The sequence below is a fragment of the Bubalus kerabau genome, chromosome 15, assembly GCF_029407905.1.
Source record: "Bubalus kerabau isolate K-KA32 ecotype Philippines breed swamp buffalo chromosome 15, PCC_UOA_SB_1v2, whole genome shotgun sequence".
Lineage (NCBI taxonomy): Eukaryota > Metazoa > Chordata > Mammalia > Artiodactyla > Bovidae > Bubalus > Bubalus kerabau.
The window spans coordinates 76,860,486-76,881,303 of record NC_073638.1 but is presented as its reverse complement, the minus strand read 5'-3'; the positions used below and the strand labels follow the sequence as shown (position 1 = coordinate 76,881,303).

At 37.6% G+C, this 20,818-nt stretch overlaps 1 protein-coding gene across 14 annotated transcripts in view; it reads left to right on the top strand.

The window, feature by feature from the left end:
- PHF21A (PHD finger protein 21A) overlaps positions 1-20,818 on the top strand; it is a 195,852-nt gene that overhangs the window by 9,316 nt on the left and 165,718 nt on the right. The gene's annotated exons all lie outside the window — the stretch shown is intronic.

Sequence of the window (20,818 nt, the reverse complement as noted above, 5' to 3'; positions counted from 1 at the left end):
TTTAATACTCAAAGCTAAAGGCTGAAAAGTAGAGAAAAACATAAAGTTATAAAAACAGTGTAATTTGTTTATATTTTCATTTGTAAATTTAAAAATTCTGTCCTTTTGAGGGTTCTAATACTTTCTTATCTAGTGTCAGTGTTGTAGGGATTAAATGTTAAAATCTGTGAAAGTGCTTAGCACAGTGCCTGGCACATAATAAAGTCTCAATAAATGTATATGGTTAGTAGTAGGTTTAGTAGTAGTGTTTATTGTTATTTTTTAAAATATCATGATTTACATTTTTCCCTCTCTTTTTACATTATTATTTATTTGATCAGAAACTCAGGATGTTCTAAACAGACCTTGAGATTTTTGGTCTATAGTAATGATGTGGCAGTTCCTTAGAATTTTTTGCCATACATAAAATGTCTTCACACCTCAGTTTCTCCCTAAGTGATATATGCCCCAAGTCAGACAACCAGCTATGCTAAGTCACTTCAGTCGTGTCCGACTCTGTGCGACCCCATAGACGGCAGCCCACCAGGCTCCCCCGTCCCTGGGATTCTCCAGGCAAGAACACTGGAGTGGGTTGCCATTGCCTTCTCCAATGCATGAAAGTGAAAAGTGAAAGTGAAGTCGCTCAGTCGTGTCCGACTCTTAGCGACCCCATGGACTGCAGCCCACCAGGCTCCTCCGTCCATGGGATTTTCCAGGCAGGAATACTGGAGTGGGGTGCCATTGCCTTCTCTGGACAGCCAGCTAGTAGCTGGTTTCTCCGGGATTCAGCTTTGCCGATTCAGAACTCTTTGCCACTGTGCCATGGCCTTTGGTTGATTTTAGAAAGTTCAAAAGATAATGAAAATTTCTTTGTTAATGTTTGCACTGTTAGAACATCCAAACTAGTTGATAAATGAAAATAAGGTGCTGTCAAAATTTCCTCGCGTCACAGTGTATGTAACCTTGGAAAAATTCTGCCGTGTTTAGAAGCATGAAACAGTCTATCACCACATTCACAGTGTTACAGGATTGATGTATTGGAGGCCAGTGAGCAGCCTCAAAAAGAGAATGTAGTTTCAGGTCTGTGGGATGGACTTAAAATGTTAGGTTCAAAGACGTCGTAAGTCTTTACGTTATTTTTCTTTTAGGACATGAACTTCTTTTCAGCTCTTGAAATTGTTTGAGGATAATTTTTTATCTACATGGCTTTTAGCTTTTTGAAAAGGAAAAGGGACACCTGGGAATATTGGAAAATGTAGGCATAAGGTGTGGTCTATGTGCCTTAGTCTGAGTGTATGTAGAATCAGGGAAGTGTCTTTGTTACCTCCTTGACCACTGTCTATTAGAGTTCATCGAATGCTGTTGCTGAGGGCTGCTGTGTTTATTTAAGAAAGCTCTGCCTTTAGTAGTAATTATTCAAGTACTTATTTATACAACAACCCATTCCACTGTAATAATACTAATCTTTTTTTTTCCTCATAAAGGTGTACTGAAACTGGTTAATATTTGTAGTTTAGACGTTAGATTTTTTAGATATGTCATAAATTTATGGAATCTGGTCTGATATGCTTCTACATTATGAATGGTTTTATTTTATATTAATTCATCTTTTTAAGACCTAATATTAAAATGAAATTAATTCAGTGGTTACAAAGATGTTAAATTCTAATGGCTAAGTATAAGGGAGAAATTGTCTCTGGTGTTACTTGGCCAGTGCAGGAAGTTTGGATGAATTCTTATCTACATTTTATAGTTACACACTAAAGTTGGAAATAAGGAGAGGATGTAAGAGGAGTGAAACTGGGCAGCCATGTGTAATTATCTATAGAGTCCTCTGACACACCTGAATTATTGAGCACAGTTTTCTATCTTTTTTTAAATGAAGTGTCCCAGACCACTTGTAAATGAAACAGTTGTGATAGTGTCAGAAGACCTGGGTTTAAGACCAGTCCTGTCACTGGCTGTACACTCTTGGGAAATTCATCCTAGCTGAGCTTTAATTTTCCCAGTACTGTAGTAAAATCGGGATAATGGTGAAGGCCTGCTTCACTGTATTCCTAAAAGGATGAAATGATACTCATGAATGTACTTTATAGACTAAAGAAGTACATAAAAATTTGAGTTTTTAATCACTAATAGATGGCTGGATTTTAAGATATTTGTCTGTATTATGTTAACAATGTTAATATTTATAGAATCTAAATATATGAGTTAGAATCATAATTGGTGATATGGATCACCCTCCCCCACCATGGCCAACAGACAAGTTCTTAACGTGTTTGCAGTGTAGTTCTTGACAATATGCACTGCTGTGTTTGTGTGTATATATATAAAAATATTGTAAGTATACTGTGTGTTACGTTGTTGAAAAGTTTCAATTATGGCCTTTTATGTTGAAAAATGTGTTAATATTCAAACTTAAACAAATACATACATTTGTTCTTGGGGGAAGGGCATATATATATAAGATTTTAAATATTTGGCAAGTGGTGAACAGTTTTTGTATTTTAGGGTTATCTGTTATTATGTGTTTAGTGTGTTTGTTAGTATGTTTAGTACTAGCCTTTTTACATACAGTGTCTCAGTTAATTTTAGTCCTCACATCAATGTTCTGAGGATTTACTGTTGTTAACCTACCCCCATTTTACAGATGAGGAAATGAAGGCTTCCCTGGGATCACATACATAGCCATGATACAATATTAATTCAAGCCCAAGTTTGATTCCAGAGCCCCTCCTTTTAAGTGTCTGTAATGCTGTACTAAGCTCTGTAATTCCTGTAGAAGCTTAGCAAGTGCATTACTAAAGGAGTTTTCAATCTACCAAAATGGCCACAGCTTTGACATATCCTTTTAAGAATGTTTCATCTGATTTTGTTGGGTTAGGTTGAATAGTAAGCAGTGGAATGGAATGGAAATGAAGGCATTTGGGATAGTATTTCATGTCCTAGGTGGCTCAGTGGTAAAGAATCCACTTGCCAGTGCAGGAGACATAAAAGATGTGGGTTCGATCCCTGCATCAGGAATATCCCCTGGAGTAGGAAATGGCAACACACTCCCATATTCTTGCCTAGAAAATTCCGTAGACAGAAGAGGCTGGTGAGCTACAGTCCATGGTGTTGCAAAGAATCAGACATGACTGAGCACACACTACCTATGTCCTGTCCATCACTGTGTGCCCTTTGCAAAGCGCAGTGCTTGCTGTGGAGTAGGGTGTAGTACCTATTTCTTAAAGGTTGCAATTTGGGCACTGTAGCATGGTAGGTTATCCATTTTCTTAGTAGGTGCAGATGGTTTACATTAGCTATTTCAATCAGTCCTTAGGTAACTGTCAGTATTTTAGAGGGTAGGATGGTAAGTGTCCTTTCTTTTAATAGTTTGTTTTAATATTTTAAAAACATCAAAAGGCAGAAAATTGGAGTTATAAAAGTAATACTTGCAATACAGATATGTGTAAAGTAGAAAACAGAAGTTAGCCCATTCTCATCTACTTTAAATTTTTCCTGTGTATTTAACTATGTATAATGTTGTTTAGTTGATAAGTTGTATCTTACTTTTTTACAACCCCATTGTGGACTGTAGCCCGCTGGGCTCCTCTGTCCATGGGATTTCCCAGGCAAGAATACTGGAGCAGGTTGCTATTTCCTTCTTCAGGGAATCTTCCTGACTCAGGAACTGAACCCATGTCTCCTGCACTGGCAGGCGGATTCTTTACCACTGAGCCACCAAAGAAGCCCCATGTGTAATGTATATACATTTTAAAAATAAGTAAAATTATACCATCATACTTAAAGTTTATTTTTGTCGGGTGGCTATTTTAAAAACTTTGGCTTGTTTTTGAAAATAAGGCTCAGATGGGAAATGGTAGTGAGGTTGGAAGGAGAGAGGTAGGTAAGATTTGTATATTAAGACTGTAAACCTCCAATGCCCTAGACTGATTATTACCTGTGGGACAGAAAGTATTTAAGTTCTTTTTGTTTGAGTTGAGTTGCATGCGTGCTCAGTTGTGTCCGACTCTTTGTGAACGCAAGAACTGGAGCCCGTCAGGCTCCTCTGTCCATGGGATTTCCCAGGCAAGAATATTGGAGTGGGTTGGCATTTCCTACTCCAGGGGATTTTCCTGAACAGAGGGATTGAACCCTTGTCTCTTTGCATCTCCTGCGTTGCCAGGCTGATTCTTGACCACTATGCCACCATTAGAAATGGTTGTAGTTATTTTTTAAAAATTTAAAATGTCATCTTAAGTACAATGAAAACATTGTTTTCTGTCCTGCACAAGTAAATTAGGAAATATCACTTCAGAATTTTAAATTCCGTTAGTTTATTCTGGTAGTTATTTATAAGGAGATCAGTTGTGGTTTCAGATAACTTTTTAAAAAAAATTGTAGTCTCTCTTTCCGATTGTTAGGAGGGGTTCATTCAACATTTATACAGTAGAGTTTTAAAACCAAGAAAATACTTGTGCTGTTTTAATAAATAGAAACTCAAACCAGTACAGCTTAATGGGCGTACAGATATGGCATACAGATATCCTGCCTAGGAATTAGTGTTGGTTGACCTCACCTTCATCCCTAACCCTACTTACTCAATCACCTTTGAATGCTATACTGGTAACCCAGCATTTTTTAAAGCAGTAAAAAAAAAAAAAAGAAAGAAAAAAGGTTAATAATTGGAAGTGCCAATAATTTAATGAGTACCAATAATTCATTTTTTCTGGTGTTATTTATATTTTAAAAAGCATTCTAAAGACCTTATAATCTGCAGTAAATATCTTTTGATTCTAGCTTTGAGAGTTTTGACTTGTTGATAAGGTTATATTAATAATTCACCTTTGTAATTTTTAAGTTGAAAATTTTTATGGATAATAAGTTTTTCATTATAAAAGTTTAAAATGTGTCTTTCTAATTCTAGAATGTGCTCTTATCTAAAGTGCTTTGTAGGTCTTTAGATCCATATTTAGTGAAGTGCTAAAGCATGGCCTTAAAATTCTAAGAATTGGGTCTGATAGGGTGTAGCAGTTAACTAGTTTTAACAAACCAAGTTAAGGTTATCTCTCATTGGTAGCTTCTTAGGTGCTTTTCATTTTGTGTGGCTTAGACTATGCTCTGGAGAGTATTTTATTATTTCTCATAATAATTTGATAAATGCACAAAGGATTCAGTATATGCCATGGATGGTAAAACTGAGGCAGAGACAAGAATTTGAGTAAGTTGATATTAATAGCAGAGCCTAATTTTCCTGCCTTTCTTATTCTAGTTTTGGTCTTCTTGACCTGTATACCCAAACTTAAATATTATGGCCCCCATAAATGTGTATTTATATATAATTTCCTGAACCTAGTATTTTATGCATGTTATAAAACATACAGGAAATTAGAAATTTTAAAAAGGATGAGATTTAAAAATATAAGTTGTAGTAATTTCTTCCCATGGCCCTCTTCTTTCCCCAGGGTGGGTGCACCCACTTGGAGACTAGCGGCCTAGATAGGCCATTCTTCTGCAGGAGAGGTAGCCATGGGGACACCTGGAGGACCATTGGTACAAAGTGTGGGGCTCTTAAGTTGGAGTGATCTTTTACAGCTTTTTAATTTTAAAGCAACAGCCTTTCTTTCTGTGAAGGCTGAATGATCGAGAGTAAAGGCCTTGAGAGAGGTTAGCTTAAAAGACAGAAATATAGGCCTTATTTGTTTTCTTCAGAGTTGACCAAAGGGAGAAGGCTGGCCTACCCTGACAGCTCCTACTCCCACTATGGAGATGGCAGTGCCTTTTTCTGTTGTTGTTAGGCAGTTTACAGAACGCAGGATAGCTTGGTAAGCGTCTTCTCTGTGCCTGATATGACGTAACATTGTGGAGTATGCAGCATGCATGTTAAGTACAAGTGGTTGTATTTGGCTTGTTGCTGCAGCAGTTTTGAGGCTGTCTTAAAAAGCAATTATCACTCGATAGGGTTGGATATGTGCAAATTATTGAAATCATCATTTCACGAAGACCAAACTTTGTAACTTGAATTATTCTATTTAGTATTTGTTTTCTACTCCCCCCTGCTCCCCCCACATAACTCAGAGCAGAATTCTTTTTCTGAAAGGAACAGATGCCGTTAGCTTATCAGGACCTGATACTAAAAAGCCCACAAAAATCTTTCTGCTGCTTATTCTCTTTATTTAATGTATATGCAAAGCATATTGTAATTATTGCTGTTAGAGGGTTTTAAGCTGATGGTTCCTCGCCACCCTTTTTGTCCTCAAGGGAGATAGATCGGGAATGCCAAATTGACAACTTGGTATAAGGAAATAATGACCACTGAAATAAAACAGGAGTTCAAATAAAAGCAAACCAGATACAAATGTAGAATGAAAATATCTTTTAGTAAAATGTTAGCATGCTGTACTTGGAACAGATGCCACATTAATTCAAAAGAGAGCCCAGAAAATGTGGCAACTTTACGATGTCAATGGAGGGAGCTGCAATAGTTCCTGTTCTTATTGTGTCAAGTTCTCAGTACCTCCATGTCCAGTCCTGTTTTTCTATTTATTTTCTGTGTATATTCCATGTTAATATTGCAAATATTAAATCCATGCTTAATATTTTTGTTTATATTGTTAACTACATTGTCATATTAATAGATATTAGGGTAAAAGCCCAGTAACTTGTAATCCAACAGTAATGAATCTTGTTTTAAATACGCATATCAAGATTTGTAGAATCTGAGGCAAAAATGGACTTTTCTAGACACCCTTCAAGGCACGTATATGATAATAACGTAGTCTAAGAATTGAGGCTTTCAAAGAGGCCTACTGCTTTTTGAATGTAGAATTTGGACAAGTTACAAAACTGAGAATTTTGCATTTTTTTCTCATTTAAATCTGTAGTTATCATTGGACATTTGCTATGATTTTTAAGTAGCTTAGATTCATTCATTCCTTTTGCTGTGTTTTTTATGGTGTTTGGAAAGAAGAAGATGGGGTGATGGAAGGGTACTGTATGCACTTGGGTACTTCCAGGGTGACATTCATTTTATAGAAGATCTCACTGGGACGTCTCTGAATTGCCTGTATCTTGCAGTGCATGGTTAGTGTGGGTCTGAGTGTGCAGGGAGATGGGCTGGGGGCTTTTAACCTGATTTACAGTGTGCTACTTCCTGAGCACTGCAGTGATCTAGTCACCAGGGGCATATCTCCTGTGCCTGTAAAGTCTGGTGAGCATGCTTAGAAAAGCACTACTAGTTTTCTCTGAATTAGTTGAAGCATGAAGCCTTACGATTTACTAATTTTGTGAAAAGGTTAAAAGTTTTGTTTTCGGGCAGTTCAAATGAAGGGAGGTTTTTAGCATGGCAGTAGAGCACAGTGGTTAAGAGTATGGGGTGCTGGAGCCAGTCTGCATAGGCTCAAATCCTGGCTGTGCTCTGTGCAGTCTGGATTTGTATTAGCTCTGTGACAGATCACTTCATCTGCTGTGCCCCTGCCTCAGTTTCTTCACCTGTAAAGTTTGAATAAATAAGAGTACTCTTTTTCTGAGGTTGTTAGAAGGAATAAATAAGTGCCTGACACATAGTAAGCACTAAATAAATGGTAGCTGTTTTCAGCTATTATTAACCTTAATTCTAGACTTGTTCTCTTCTCAGGGTTTGAGACAAATGTTGCATAATTGGAGAAGAGCCTAAGCTTGCAAGTCTGACCTGTGGGTTGGAATCTCAGTGTGTGTGTGTTAGTTGCTCAGTTATAGCTGACTCTGTGTGACCCCATGGACTTGTAGCCCACCAGGCTCCTCTCCCACCAGGAATTCCTGTCCATGGAATTCTGCAGGCAAGAATACTGGAGTGGGTAGCCGCCATTCCCTCAGGGGATCTTCCCAACCTAGGATCAAACCCAGGTTTCCTGTATTGTAGGTGGATTCTTACCATCTGAACCACCAGAGAAGCCCCTGGACTCTCAGTACAACCACTTCATGTTGAGTGTGTGACCTTGGACTGATTATTTAAGCTCTTTTTAACAAATATGTCTCCTGTACATTCATTCATTCCTTTTGCTGTGTTTTTTTATGGTGTTTAGGAAGAAGAAGAGAGGGTGATGGAAGGGTACTATACACACCTGGGTACCAGTGCTGTATACCAAGCATTCTGGTGTTCACTTGGACTTTTCACTTTCTTTACTGATGACATAGGGACAATAATATTGACCTCTTTGGATTGACATGAGATAACATGGGGATGTCTTAAGATACTTTATAAGCTTGATTATCGTTGTTACAGTTATTGTTGTTTAGTTGCTAAGTCATGTCCGACTCTTTGTGACCCAGTGGATTCTATAGCCTGCCAGCTCCTCTGTCCGTGGGATTCTCCAGGCAAGAATACTGGAGTGGATTGCCATTTCCTTCTCCAGGGGATCTTCCCAACCTAGGGATTGAATCCAGGTCTCCTATATTGGCAGACGGATTCTTTACCACTGAGCCACCAGAGAAGCCTGCTGTTATTGTTACAGTCCCACTAAAAGTTTATGGGAAAAGGGTAAATATGGAACAACTTAGAAAAGAGAGTTTTTTCCTGAAATGTCATGAGAAAAGATATGGATGGGAAAAGTGACCTAATGAGTTCTTGTTTGTGGAAACTGCTAAGAGAAGTATAAAATAGATGAGAGTATGTCAGTTATTACAGAGATTTTGAAAAGTATTTCAGGGCACTTTATATTTTTTAAAACTCTAGTGATAAAAGAATTTTTTTGCACCAAGATATTGATATTTACAGTAGGTCACTTAGCATCAAGGCAGTAGCAGATTAGGCATTGTATTACAACACACAGGTTCAGAATTCTAATCAGCTGGTCAGTCCATTGGGTCTACAGCCCAGGACAACTTGAGAACACATGCTTGGTATCATAACTCATGGAAACAAATGTAGAACCTCAAAGACAGAAAAGTGGCATAGGAATGCTTTCTAGTAATGATGGACACAGTTTATCTGCCTTTTTATTTTGAGCATTTTTCCTTTGTGAAATTTCCTCTCATTTGGTGCCTGATTTTTTCTTTCAGTAATTGTTATTTTCTTTCTATATTTAATCATCATATGTTACCTATATTGAGCCTAGAAACTGGGCCTGAGAACAAGTTGATTGTGAGAAAAGCCATACTTTGTCTCTGCATTACAGTGATCTCAGAATTAAGTTTTTGGAAAAGAATTTGAGTTTTAAATGCTTTTTGAGTTTTTAAGTGTACTTTTGAGTTTTAAATATATTCATTAGTATGTTGGTACATATATCTATAGGTATGTATGTATCGGGTAAGTGAAACCAGTCATTGAGGGGAATGATCATTAAGTATGAAGTAGGATTAATTTTATTCATTTACTGCCAGTTTAGATCTGAAACCTTTTTCGTCTTTGGTCTGTGTCGTTTTTTTCCCTGGGATCAAAAAGTGTGTTTGTAATAGCTTACCAAACATCCTGAATACAGTATATGTTGCCAGTAGTGAGCATTTGAGTTAAAAAATAGAATAATAGCTTCCATTAACTTTTTTTTCTCATTTACCCAACTGCACCACTGATAAAGGCCTAGTAGGTGGATAGAAGTCTTTCTTCAATTTTATTTTGTCTGTGTTCCTAAAACATTGTTTCTGCTTTCTGAGCAGAAACTCCAACAAGGTTGTTTTGATAAAATATTGTACTTTAGCTCGACAAATATTTTTTAAAATCAAGCAATTTTATAGCAGGTTGTGTAGTTTTTTTTTTTCAATTAAAAAATTGTCTTACAATAGCCAGAGTGGTCAGGAAGTCACGTTTTGCACTTTTAGAATTAGCATAGCAGGCGTATAGTGTGTGTCCTGTGTTCTCTTCATTTCAGTCTGTGTTCAGGGTCTGTAAAAGTTGCTTCTCTTGGGTGAATGGAATTGTAAAAAGTTTAGAAGTGATTTTATTTTAACAAACAGGGGAGTTAGAAGTGGACCCTAAATGGCCTCTTTGGGGTTGATTTAAAGAAGTACACAGTTTTGAAAATCATGTCCCTGCCTCTTTGTAAAAGGTGGGCTACTTGTGACCGCTGTTACACTTGTGCAGGAGCCTGCCTGCTTCGTGGGAAGTCAGCTACTGTGCAGAGAGATGCTGCCATCAACCCCTCCGTTTCTTTTGCTCTCCCCCCTTCTTTATTATCTTTGAACTTTCATCTGTGCTTATGCCGTTCCCTGTCTGCTGTTCATCACTCCTTCCAAAGCAACCACCATCTTACTCTGTTTCTCTTAAAAACAGAACATTATTTCAATGATTACTTTTTAAACAGAGAGACTTGTTATTATAGACCTCAAAGCTTGACAGTTTGTGAACCTCTGCATTTTGGCCCCTCAGCCAGGAGTTGGATAATAGCTTAAAATCACTTCCAAAGTAACCGAAGATTTGTGAAACATTTCATATCTGGACTAAGGGAGAGAATAGAAAAAGACCTTTTTACCTCAAAAGTTGCTTTATTATTTTCTGATAGGAGGGGAACTGGGATCGTAGAGAGGAGGGGGGTAGCCGTGTTACTTAACCAAGATAAAAGAAATAGGAAGCATTAATTTGTTAGATTGCCCTCTGTAGTCCTGTGGACCTAATTGGAGAAGAAAATGGAGAAGTTGGTGTTGCTTATTCTGAAAGTATTTTGATTTATTAGTAGAGAGAGGGCTAGTAGAATTTCTTTAGTTTGTAAAATACAAAATATGGCTAAAGATACCTTGTTATTAGGCATTGATTGTTTTCATTTCATTGTTGGTAATTACACAATAGCAGACCCTTTCCTTTTCAGATTTCTCCTGTGATTTTTAAACTGTTAACTGAATTGTTTTGGTAAGAAAAGTAAAACTTGGAAATTTTAGTTGTGGTTACATGTAATGGGTATGTTGGATTTAAATTCAGTAGCTTCTCAAGTCTGTACCAGGCATTTCATCCATTTTTCAGTTACATATAGATAAAAACATATTTGAGACAAGAGCCTTAACTTTATAGGATTTCTAAAAACTTCTTTTTATGGAAATTTAAAAACATACACAGAAGTAGAGTGAATATTGGCAAACCCTACGTACCTGTTAACTCAACTTTAACAATTATTAACATTTGCCAAACTTTACATATAAGAAAAATAATTTTACGTTTTTAGAACATGTATTACAATAGATATGTTGGTATACTCAAATGAAAAGTATGTGTGCTGAAATGTTAATTCTCTACATACATTGTAAATTTAATACTGGTAAATCATCTTTTAGGGTAATGTTGTTTTCATTTGCTTTTTAACTTACTGAAGATGTCTGAACCACCATCACCTTAACAGAGAACCATATCTACTGGAAAGATTTTAGTTTTCTTCTCTGTCTTTTGAAACTTAAGATGATTAGTTTTGAATTTATTGTTCTTAAGAGTTGCATTTAATTTTATGAGCACTTCCTGTCTGCAGCTTTTGTGTGGACCACCACAAATGGCCATTTCTAGTGTATGTTGGGCAATATTTGTCAGCTTATAGTCGAAAATCGCCAAGTCTTGTTCTGCACTTTCTCTTGCATATTCTATTTGTACTTCACCCAAATGTATGTGTTGATTGACTAGGGAATATACACTGTAACTGTGAAATAGTTTATTGAGGAGGGAATTTTGACTCCCTGCTATCCCTGGACCCAGTAACAGTTTTTAAGAACTTAGAACTTAAGTTACTGTTCATTTCTCTGTGGAGGAGTAGCAAGTTGTGCGTGTGTCTGCAGTTGTGGGTCCTGTTCATTACCAGTTACTACAAGGTGATGGTAGGCTTATTTCTAAATTTCCTTGCTTTTATTAGTTTAAATTAGACCCGTAGGGGTAATTATTCCACCCCAGTGCATGAGGAAGCAGTCATTGGTGGATGTGCATCTAAACCCATGTACCGTACATTGGAAAGATAACTTTTAGCATTATGATACTGTTTGGCATATTTAGTTTAGTGCAAGGAGTGCATTTATTTAACAGGACTCTTAATAAGCTCCCATTATACCAAAGATATCTTTCTAAAAATTATACTTAAGAAGACTTTGTAGTATTCCCCAGTAGAGTTCATCTAGAGCCGCAAAACCTTACTAAAATAAAACTTATTCCTTTAACCGGTATTCATTTAAGTGGGTTTCTCTGTACTTGGTTTCCATGGAAATAGCGAATAGCTAACGTTATTTATAAGGTGGAAGTAAAATAGGGTGCCTAATGGGACCCCATGCTGCTCTGATGAAGAGACTTAGGAAAAAAAAAATCCATGCTCATGGGATTTTTTTTTTTTTAAACAAGGTTAATGGAAGCCCTGATTTCAGTCTTCTGTAACAGAAAATATTTTGGGTTTTAAAGGCTAGCTTTAGTATCAGGCAGACTTCTTTTTTAGTGTGTATTGCTTTCACTTTAAAATTTTAGGACCACTTACTTATCAGCATGATTGAGACTTTATGCTTCAGAGTCATGTTTCTTTGTGGTTTTTGTTTCAAAAGTTAGAATCCCCAGCATATTGTAGCTGTTTCAATTTCTCATTGACATTTCAAAGTACAGATAAAAAGCTAAATATTCATTAATGATAGCAGTGATGATAAAGAATCAATATGTTGGACTACATAGTTTTTTTTTTCAACTGTGAATGTTATGGAACCATTTAGTTTTCAGGCCTTAAGTCAGGTTTCTTTTTCATTTGTGTTGTGGAGCTAAGATCAGAAGAAGATCTTAATTTTCTTTGTAGGATAGAAATGGGGAAAATCTTAATTTCTCTTTCTTTAAAAAATGGATTGCTGCCAAAGCCTTTCTAATTGAAATAAATGTTAATTCTTTTAGTAACTGTGGATTAGGAATAAACCTTGGCTTTTTCCTTACTGCTCCGGTAAGGCCTACTCTTTCTTAGTTTTTGTAGGCCTTCAGCAAAGCTTTGCGGTTTTTTTTAAAGCCCTTTCATGTGAAAGAATATCACTCCCTTTGTGTGTGTGTTTGTGACTGGGGTGTGTGTGTGAGTGCGTGTGTGTGTCTCACTAATTTTTCTGTAGCCTGAAACACACCTGTCATTTTTCAGCCTGGTGAGTACAGCAGTGAAGTGAGAAGTGAGGCAGTATATGAGACACAATAAGGTGCTGTAATTTTTATTTTAGTTTCGGCTGTCTTGGGCAGCTTGTGATTGTTACCTGTTTGTCTGGAAGTGCTTTGTGGTTATTCCAGGCTGTCAGTGCAGCAGTTTTCTTCTGTGCTGTTTAAAGGCAAGGATTGCAGTGCACTTAGGGCTCCATCGGGGTAGGAGTTTTTGTTTTGTTTGTGTGTGTGTTTCTTTGGACGAGCTTCTCCTACAGTTGGGCTTCCTGTGCTCTAATGTAAAAAAGTCTAGTATGTATTAATCCTGTTGAATTTTTGTGTGAGATATTTTATCTCCAGCACTTCACTAGTTTTTTTTTTTTCCCTCCACCTGTGCATATTGGTGCTATTTTATAAAGTTTCCCTTATGCAGTAATTGTTCTTTTAGTTTAGCTTTTTCTTGTATATTTTTAAAATCAAGTGTTTACCAGTGACCTTCCTCAGTGACTTTTATTTGAATGATCTTTGTTCTTTAGAGACATAGGAATTTGGGTCTATTATCCCGTCACTGAGAGAACAAGTCCCAGTAGTTGCAGTTAGTGACACAGAAAGGGTTTTCACGGGTTCTGTGCTGGGCGTTGATCTCCTCCTCGCTTCACACCCAGAACTCCCATTAGTGTTAACAGGAGGCACTGGCTTAAATCCCTGTACACCAGGATGAATACAAGCTCTTCTGTAATGCTTTATAGATACCTCAGTTGTTTTTCGTTGATGATGGCTAGAGTTTTGGTCCTGAGGTTAACTGATTATTAAAATAAGAGTTTGAGTTGTCTTGGGATATGGGGTGATTTACTAAGTCTGATCTGTAATTAAGGTTATGTTATGGTGATTAGACTCAGAAAACATTTATACCTTTGTGCACTGTGGAAGCTTGTGAATAAGGATTTTTGTACTTTATAGCATGATGAAGCAAGAATTCTCCTTTCCATTGATTTTTTGTAATATATTACTACAAAATAAATGATTTTTACAAGTTTTTGTACGTATTCTAAGAATTTAAGTAACTTTTTTTTTTTTGTTTGTAAGCCTTAACACAATTACTCTCTAGCATTTTAAGTCTCTTGTCAGCTAATGTTGCTAACATTTTTCAAGCATATAGAAGCTAATAATGTGCACTGTCTTAGAGCGTGGACACTGCAATTACTGGTCACGTATTAGATGATCACTGTTTACTATGCCTATTTGAATTGTGGGTTTTTATTACTTTATTTATGCACAGTGTAATGGAAGGATTCCTAGATGGAGAGCAGTAAATCTGGGGTTTAGACTGGGCTTTGCCTCTTATAATCTTTATAGCTAGTGGCTAGACATCTAGATTTTTTGGACCACTGTTCCCCTTGAAATGAAAGTATGGATCTGGTGCTCTAGGCTGTCCATTCTAGCTTTAGGCTATTTGAAGGCCTACTTTCCTAGGTCCTGAAGGTAGTAGAGATGTATAAGGCAATGGTTCCTAATCTTGGCTGTGCATCAGAATCTTCTGGAGGAACTTAAAAAAATTACAGATATCTGGGCTCCAAATCAGACATAATGAATTCAGAATCTTGATATAGGTTTGAGAACTCTTGTGCAGGACATTATTTCTGTTCTACACATGTTGGGGGTGTGTGTGTGTATAGTTAGGGAAATGAGACATGTAAGTTACAGTGTGAGATAGTACATGGTTAAATTCTAAGATGAATGAGGAAGATGATAAACACTACGCGAATTAAAAGAATGGAGAACTGGGAGTTGGAAGGGCTATTGAGAACTGGGAGTTGGAAGGGCTATTAATCAATGAGTCTTCATCTGGGTCCTAATGGTTGAGTAGGACTTGGATAGGCAGAGAGAAGATTAAAAAAAGGGTATTCCTGGTGTAAGAAAGAACGTCCCTAAAGTGAACGTTTGGGGAGGGGGACAATTCTGATGAATGTTTTAATCTTTGTTTTAGTATTCTACTCTTGCAGCTGCTGTAGGTTTCCTGTCATTTGAGGAAGTGAACTTTTGAAGGTATTTGATGGGAGAGAGTGTTCCAGAAGAGCCCTGAGAAGAGAACTTGTTAGGAGTTTTTGAAATACAGAAAAGGGCCAGGGTGGCTGGAGTAAATTGAGGAATGGGGAGAGGGAAGAAGGTGAGATCTAAGAGTAACCGAGGCCTACATCACTAGAGCCTTGTGGCCATTGTAGAGGAATTCAGCTTTTTCTCTAAGCGTGATGAGAAGCCATTGGAGGATTTTGAGCAGAGGCGTAACTAGATCTGTCTTTTAAAAAGGCGACTGAGAGACTAGACTTTGGAGCACAAAGAGGGAAGTGGGGAAGCTGGCCAATTAGGAAGCTATTGCAGTAATGTAGGTGAAAGATGATGGTGACTTGGACTAAGGAGGTGGTAGTAGAGTTGAGACAAGTGGTCACAGTCCCATGTATTTTGAAGGCAGAGGCAAGAAGGTCAGTTATTGGACTGGATGTAGGATGTGGGAAAGAGGAGTCAGTGATGACTTTAAGATTTTGTCCTGAAAGGATGGAGTTTCCATTTATTGAAATGAGGATGACTCTGGGGAGGAAGTTGGGGGATAGGTAATCAAGAGTTTAGTTTTAGATTTGTTGAGCTTGAGAAGCCAATTTGACAGGTGTCAAATGGGCAGTTTGATATGTAGGTTTGGAAATCACGGGGCAGGTCTGGCAGAGACACAAATTTTGGAGTCACCAGTGTACAGATCCTTTTATAGCTATGAGACTGGATGAGTTTGCCTAATGGGAAGAATTCTAAGAACTGAGCCTTGGGGGAGTTCAACATTTGAGGTCTTGAGAGATGAGAAAGAACTAGCAGAAGAAACCCAGAAGATTGCCTCAAGAGATTAGGAAAAAAATCAGGTGTGACTGGTGTCCTGGCAGTCAAGAGAAGAAAGGATTTCATGAAGGAAGGGATGATCAGCAGGGTCAGATAATACTGTGTGAACAGGGAAATGAGGGTGAGACTTAACTGTTGGATTTAGCAACAGAGAGGTCACTGTTCTAAACAAGACTGAAGGAGGCAGAGCCCTAATGGAGTGGGTTCAGTGGAGAATGAAAGGAGAGGAACTGGGGACAGTGACTTCGGTTAACTCTTTCAGGGAGTTCTGCTACAAGTTGCAGTGCAGATAATAACTACAGAAGAATATGGAGTTATGGAAGGCTATTTTTTTAGATAAAAGAAGCAAAATGATCCAGTAGTGAAAGAAAATTTGATGCTTCAGGAAAGAGAGGGGAGAGGGATGCCCTTGAGAGGGTGAGATTAAGAGGGCTCTGGGCAAGAGGGATGATTATGATATTGGGCCGCACCTAAAGGACTAAATCTCCTTTAGCAGGATTCTGCTTTTTCATCTGAGCATTTATTTGCATTTAAATTTATTTCAAACTTATTATACTCTCTTTTAGAAGTTAGGAAAGACAGATAAAAAGCAGTAAAACTTACTGTATATGAAATAGTGTATCAGCTTGGTGTAGTAGAAGAGATTGAATCTTCTGTGTAAGGTGACATTTTAAAGTGTCTTTGAATGACAATTATCTGTGCTATTCTAGTCCCTTATCAAAATTTATGATTGAGCACAGACTATAAACTTAATCGTTCAAAATTTGTAATGGGGTGGATTTTAGCCTAATTTAAGACATAATCTAGTGTTGAACTTTTCCTCTGCAAAATTTGTTTTTGGTTTATGTATATTCTTCATACACGAAGGTTTTAAGATGTTTTACAAAAGATATTTACAAAGTAGTTATTAACCATCTTCACGACCCAGATAATCACGATGGTGTGATCACTGACCTAGAGCCAGGCATCCTGGAATGTGAAGTCAAGTGGGCCTTAGAAAGCATCACTACGAACAAAGCTAGTGGAGGTGATGGAATTCCAGTTGAGCTATACCAAATCCTGAAAGATGATGCTGTGAAAGTGCTGCACTCAATATGCCAGCACATTTGGAAAACTCAGCAGTGGCCACAGGACTGGAAAAGGTCAGTTTTCATTCCAATCCCAAAGAAAGGCAATGCCAAAGAATGCTTAAACTACTGCACAATTGCACTCATCTAACACGCTAGTAAAGTAATACTCAAAATTCTCCAAGCCAGGCTTCAGCAAATGTGAACCGTGAACTTCCTGATGTTCAAGCTGATTTTAGAAAAGGCAGAGGAACCAGAGATCAAATTGCCAACATCTGCTGGATCATGGAAAAAGCAAGAGAGTTCCAGAAAAGCATCTATTTCTACTTTATTGACTATGCCAAAGCCTTTGACTGTGTGGATCACAATAAACTGTGGAAAATTCTGAAAGAGATGGGAATACCAGACCACCTGACCTGCCTCTTGAGAAATTTGTATGCAGGTCAGGAATCAACAGTTAGAACTGGACATGGAACAACAGACTGGTTCCAAATAGGAAAAGGAGTTCGTTAAGGCTGTATATTGTCACCCTGTTTATTTAACTTCTATGCAGAGTACATCATGAGAAACGCTGGACTGGAAGAAACAGAAGCTGGAATCAAGATTGCCGGGAGAAATATCAATAACCTCAGATATGCAGATGACACCACCCTTATGGCAGAAAGTGAAGAGGAACTCAAAAGCCTCTTGATGAAAGTGAAAGTGGAGAGTGAAAAAGTTGGCTTAAAGCTCAATGGATTCAGAAAACGAAGATCATGGCATCTGGTCCCATCACTTCATGGCAAATAGATGGGGAAACAGTGGAAACAATGTCAGACTTTATTTTTCTGGGCTCCAAAATCACTGCAGATGGTGACTGCAGCCATGAAATGAAAAGATGCTTACTCCTTGGAAGTAAAGTTATGACCAACCTAGAGAGCATATTCAAAAGCAGAGACATTACTTTGTCAACAAAGGTCCGTCTAGTCAATGCTATGGTTTTTCCAGTGGTCATGTATGGATGCGAGAGTTGGACTGTGAAGAAGGCTGAGCGCCGAAGAATTGATGCTTTTGAACTGTGATGTTGGAGAAGACTCTTGAGAGTCCCTTGGACTGCAAGGAGATCCAACCAGTCCATTCTGAAGGAGATCAGCCCTGGGATTTCTTTGGAAGGAATGATGCTAAAGCTGAAACTCCAGTACTTTGGCCACCTGATGCGAAGAGTTGACTCATTGGAAAAGACTCTGATGCTGGGAGGGATTGGGGGCAGGAGGAGAAGGGGACGACAGAGGTAGAGATGGCTGGATGGCATCACTGACTCGATGGACGTGAGTCTCAGTGAACTCCAGGAGTTGGTGTTGGACAGGGAGACCTGGCGTGCTGCGATTCATGGGGTCGCAAAGAGTCGGACATGACTGAGGGACTGATCTGATCTGATCTGATTAATCATCTTAGATTTATTGATGATATTTAAAAATTTTATAACCATATCAGAAATCTGAATGATTCATTTCTTTATTGGCTATAATTAAAGCAGCTACAATACCTGTGAAGTTCCAGAGAGGAGGTGGAACAATTTTTAGTTTGCAAAAAATTATGTGAAGTTATGTTAACAAGATAGTATTCAACTCTAAAAGTAAAAATAATCACTCCAATTCATGTGTGTTGAATGTATTTTTCAGGAACAAATCTATTTAAAAAAATTTAAGCATATAAGGCTAAAATTTTGAACTACTTGAGCTGCAAGTGTCAAATGTATGTGAGAAGTTAAGTGGACTTTCCAATCAACCTAACCTGAGGAAGTCAAACTTGCATTTCAGACTTACATACATTTTGCATATGTATAATGTAAAAAGTACAAGTTACATGTAAATATTTTTGCGGCTAATTTTTATTAAATTACAGAAATACTTGCTTTTCTTTTTTTAAATCAATATCCCAGTGGTAGTCAGTTAATAATCAGTCTTCAGAAGGAACACTTCGGGTAGTTCTAATGCAGTGTTTAAGAATCACTAGTCTAAAAATAATTTACTCTTTTTGGGTATCTGAACCTCTGTGAATCTTATTTAAGTTGTGGATCTTCCCAGAATACTATTATATTCACCATTCAGCATATAGTATTGTGGAGTTGGCAAACCCCTCTGAAGCCTATTCATGGGGATCCCTTAGGCATAAAGGAGCTCAAGTGTTAAAACCAGCCTTAGAGAGCTTACTTATGTGATTTTTCTTTAAAATTTTATATGAAGATTTTCCCCAAAATATTTGGTCAGTCAGTATTTATCCTAGTTTCTTAAGAGAGTAACTGCTGAAGCTGGATAAGAGAAAGTGTGATCTAGTAGAAAGGCCAGCTTAGTCAAAGGAGTCTCAGGGTCTGTGTACTTTTCTCTCGCTTGATACCAGCTAGCTGTGTGACCTTCAGGGAAGTCACTTAACCTCTCAGACTTTGATTTCCATTGTGATTTCTGCCATCCATGCAAGCAATGTTATGAGTAGTTTTGTGATATCATGGTAAAATTCCTTGTCAATTAGGGATTGACTCTGCTATTTATTTTTGGAGAAAATGCCCCAGAGATAAGGTGCATCCATTGCCCTTCTTACTGAATATGATTTTCAGAAAAGTTTATTTGACTGTACCTTCTCAAATGCCATTTGTGTAAAAGTTGAAATCCCGATCCCATCCTGACCACTTTGAGTCTCAACATGTTTTATACATTCTGAGTATAAGCTACTGTTATGTATTACAGTCATAATTCTCCAGTTCTGTGGATTGCTTTTTCATTCTCTTAAATGTTGGTTTTTTTTTTTTGATGAACAGAAGTTCCTAATTTTTATTTGATCCAATATATCTATATTTTCCTTTTCATTATGTTTTAAAATGGCAATCAACTGTTTTTATCCAAAGTCACTCATTTAACAAATAATGCTGTGGGAGATTGGTGCATGAGAGATTGTCCCCAGCATGAAAGAGCTAACAAGAAATGCCTAGTAGGGAAAATAGGCCAGCAACTGAGAGTTAAGGGTCCACTCAGTCAATTCATTCATTTAACAAATATCTACTGACCATTTACTTTGTTTTTGGTCACACCACTTGGTTTGTGGAATCTTAGTTCTCCGACCAGGGGTTGAACCTGGGCACAGCAGTGGAAGTGCCCAGTCGTGACCACTGGACTTCTGGGGAGTTCTCCCTAAGGAGCCTTTACTGTTTGCCTGGTACTGTCTTAGAGTGGTACAGAATCTGTACTAAGGATCCACTTTTTAAAATGGACATAGAACATCATATTAGTTCTAGGTGTACAACATAATGGTTTGATATGGGTGTGTATTGTGAATCACACATAGTTAGATATTTTTTTTTCCTAGTGAGCATCCACTTTTTTGGTAGGGGGAGGCCATACCTTGTGGCATGTGGGATCTTCGTTCTCCAACCAGGGACTGAACCCATGATCCTTGCAGTGGAAGCACAGAGTCCTAACCACTGGACCCCCGGGGAATTCCCAAGAATCTACTTTTTAATAACCACATCATTCTGCAGATCATTTTATAGATTTTTCTTTTGGTTGGTAATCATTCTAATCTTGGTGATTAAAATTGCCATTTATATGGACTTTAGAACTCTAGAAAAGTGCTGCTGCTAAAAGAAAGGCAGAATAAAACAGCAAATTGAATTTCTTTTGGAAATGAATGTTAACTGCATGAATTGAGGCCCTTTAAAATTATTTTACTATATGTTGGGTATGACTGTGCATGATTAAATAAAAATTTGTGATTTGGATGAAGATTTTTTTTAAATATCCGTTAAGGAAATGAGAATTTACATCACACTATTGGAGTGACATCAGTGGACAAATATACTATGTTTAAGGCATAGAATGATATAGATTTGGAGCATGGTATGTTG